Source organism: Neopelma chrysocephalum, unplaced genomic scaffold (genome assembly GCF_003984885.1).
Source record: "Neopelma chrysocephalum unplaced genomic scaffold, ASM398488v2 Primary Assembly neopelma1_42, whole genome shotgun sequence".
Taxonomy (NCBI): domain Eukaryota; kingdom Metazoa; phylum Chordata; class Aves; order Passeriformes; family Pipridae; genus Neopelma; species Neopelma chrysocephalum.
In genome coordinates this window covers 367,744-371,637 of record NW_020897700.1, presented here as the reverse complement: position 1 = coordinate 371,637, position 3,894 = coordinate 367,744, and positions in this window count along the sequence as shown.

The window sequence follows — 3,894 nt, the reverse complement described above, 5'->3', positions numbered from 1 at the left end:
GTCAGCTTTTACATAACACCCAGTTTGTTGAACATGCTGCTCCAAGTCATGAATTACTGGTGCTAAAAAATTAGCAAATTAATTTTTGGATATTAGCAAAGCAGAACACATATCAAAATGCTTTTTCCTTTCTCTCTTTTCTTTTTTTTTTTCCCTACCGAGGAAATGGCATAGCAGGATAATACTTTTATAGAACAGCACCTATTTTTAGTAAAGTGGTTTTCACTAGATATAATTTGGGCATTCAGAATAGAATATGTGAACCATTGCAAATTTAACTCCTCTGATTTAGGAAATAAAGCCCATGTTGTATGTGACTAAGGTGATTTTCTAACTTACGGTATGATCTTGATTTTGGTTGGGTTTTGGAAAGTCACAAACTCTAAGTGACTCCTGGATAAGTAAACAAACATTATATTCATTTGTGTGTCTTATACAGCAAGAACATACATAGATAAACCAATTGACCTGAATGAATACAGATTCACATAGCTTGTTTCATTAGGATAGACTGGCTCTAAATATCTATGTATGGAGGAGGCATCCCAGCAAAGCATAGATATTTTCATTTGGCATTGCGTTAGCGTTCTCTGTATTCCACATTTGTTTCTCCCATCCCCAAAAATAGTACAAAAGATAGTACAAAAGAAGTGATTTATGTTTGTCCATTGTAGGTTCGGCCTATTAACTTATCTGTTTATTTGCCTGTATATGCAGATTTTTCATATGAAGCCAGTGAAAGTAGTATCTAAGCAACAGACTGAACATTTCAGCTTTGTCCTGAGGACTCTATTCAGCATTTAGAATGGAGCATAAGTGTAGGCAAGTTGTAATGGCTATGAGGAGTTTAACCACTATGTCATCTTACCTGGGTTTGTGCTAAGGAGCTGTAAGCAGTGTGTTATTTAAATGGTTGCTATATCCTGCTTAAGGCAGCACTCTCACTGTTGTTACCACTAAAGAAATTACCCCAGAGATGCTAACCTAAAGAAATGTTAGGAGAAAGATAATACTAGAAGCAAAAAAACACAGGGAAAAAAAAATCGAAAAATCAATGCTATACTTTGTTATAGTCTCCACATCTGATTGCAGGCATATGTGGGATTTAGGAGGATTTACTTTTCAGATATTCAAAGCAGGCTAATAAGTTTTGAGAGCTTAGGATGTTCTTTGAATTTTTTTATATATTTCAAAGACCTGCTGTATTTTTTCACCTGTGTGTCAGTGTGTTTCTTGGAAGGCTTCTCAGAATTTCTGTTCACTCATGCCCATTCCCCAACAAAACCCAAGGCAGTGTGGTCCTCAGTACCATGGCAGAGTTGGTTCTCTCACCTAGAAGGGTTATGTATGAAAAATAATCACTTCTAGTAAGACATCTATTGTGAGAAAGTTGTTTGGAAGACCCAATTTGAATTTTTACCAGTTGTGATAAAAAATACAGGGAAAACTTTCTGTATGATGTCTTGAAAAGAACTACCAGCACTGATGTGTGAGATTAAGTTTTCTGTTGTTGAATTAAGTTGCCACTGGTTTTGAAGAGAAGAAAAAACCTGCAGCAATCAAGCAAGCAGCAATAAAAATTCCCCATTTGTAGATCTCATCTGTTAGAAAAGTCATGCTGATTGTATTGCAATTCTGATTGTGCTTCCACAATTTTTGCTACAAAATGTGGGGACATCAGATGTGAAATATTTTCAGTTTAGAGAAGGACTGGAATATCATATTCAAAACCTGTCCTTAGGCTAAAGCAAAAAAACCTGAAATTTTACAATATTAAAGGTGAGAGCATGAACTTGGGGGCTTAAAGCAAGAATTTCTTCTGCGAATAGTGGACTCTTCTGTTGGAAACGAAAGAGTAGTAGTAATACTTACTTTTCTATTAAATAACTCATTGCATGCCACCAGATAAGATGCCAACATATTATTGCTATGAAAACAAAATGGAAAATTTATGTATGAGAGGACTCTGAAAGACTTAATGTGATGTATCTGTCTGTATTAGCAAGCAACTATAATTGATGTCCTGGGAATTTTCATCTGATAAATCCCAAGTCACTACATGGCTCTGGGTGGTTCTTTGGACTCTGTTTTAGCCTTTAAGAAACAAATTTTTAATTTCTACATATACTGTGAAGTATTTTGTAGTAGTGTGATGACAAAGCAGTACAGACTTACACGTAAACTTTACAACATAGTTTTTCCAAAGTTTTCTGAAAGAAAAAGAATTACCAAAATTTTCATGGTCACAATGCTACCCTTGTGCATAGGATTACAAAAAATATATTTCCACAAAGCAGAGAGCACTTAAGGATAGTTAAGAGAAATAAGACTTGGAAATTTAATCTTGAATATCTTGGCAAAGGTCCATATTTTTGCTGTTCCTAAAAATGTCTTTGTATATATTGACAAAGTTGGATTGTAGCTATACTTTCCTGTAATAACTAATACTTTTACAGAAAAGGTTTGATTCAGAATTATTGCCCATCCTTGGCTGTTTGTACATTCCCAGATTAAAAATGAAAACTCTGTTATGGTTTCAGATATCCAAAAGTAAGCAAGTTACTAGTAATTCTCATTTCATTTGAAATACAGATGGTTATTGTTTTTGTCCTGTGCGCCCTCTGAGTTCCTGTTATTATTTTTCATCTATTTGAATAGGAAAAAAAATCACCTAAAAGAGATGTATTAAAACTGATGATCATAGCAGATATCCAGAGACTGTGGTCATTATTTTATGAATAAATCACTGCACTGATGCATAATGAAGGTTGATGCACCACAGCAAGAAAGTAGTAGTGAGGGATGCCCCAATAATCTAGAAAAATACTGTTTAAGATACCTGTCTAAAAACTGAAAAAGAAGTTATTCATGGGCAGAAGAAAAAAGGAAGAAAAATAAGGAAAAAATATGACAAAGAATTTGATTGGTACCAGGCAAGAAAATAGCAAGGAATGGGGAAAAAAAGGAAGAACAAAAAGGATGACTAAATTTTCTCACCTTTTTGTCTTTCTTTCTGTCAATTATTTGTCAACATAACATTATTTTAGGATTTAAAAAGAATTATTTTCCTTTTTTCCCCAATAACTTCCAGTTAAAATTCTTTTCTTTTTGGATGTTTGCTATTTTCTCTGCTAATTTTCTGCTTGCTTCCTAATGTCTTATTTATTCTCCTGTGCTGTTGACATATTTCTTTCCTTTTATTCTATTTCAATATTTTCTCCATTGTCTCTCTTCTCCATTTCTTTCCATTACTCCAATCTTTTTTTTTTTTTGGCTGTCCTCCATTGAAACTACTGCAGTATTTTTTTTTCATACTATTCTTGCCAGTAAAACACTATCCTTGACAAAGAGAAAAAACAGGCTGCTGCTCTGGAGGTAGCAGGAAAACTGGCATAATACCAGTGAAAATAATCCTGGCATGGGACAGACTAGACAACCTATAAACTTTTCCATATATTGAACTTCAAGGTTTTTCTGGAAGTAGTACTGGGAGAGATTCCAAAATACTAAAATCTGTCATGATGTTTTAATTGTGAAGGGCTTAAGGGACTATGGAGATACTCTATTCTAAACCACACAGTTCACATTCAGTGTTCATTTTGCATTTCATCTTGTTTTAAATTGAATAACAATAAGATGCTTACTTTAACTATTTCAACTCAACCCTTCACTTTTTCTAAGCAGATGAGAAGAGTTTCTGTGCCAAGGGCAGAGACAGATACTCTTAAGTAGGCTTTCCTCTGGAAAAGAGCAGTGTGAGTCCTGGATCAGCACTATAGTGCAGTGCACAGGGGTGAGCCTTCTGGCAGTACATGTAAGGTGGAGGAAGGGCAGAGCTGAAGATTAAGGCAGAGCCTAGAGAAGTTAATACCTTGAGGACTGTAGTATGTCCAT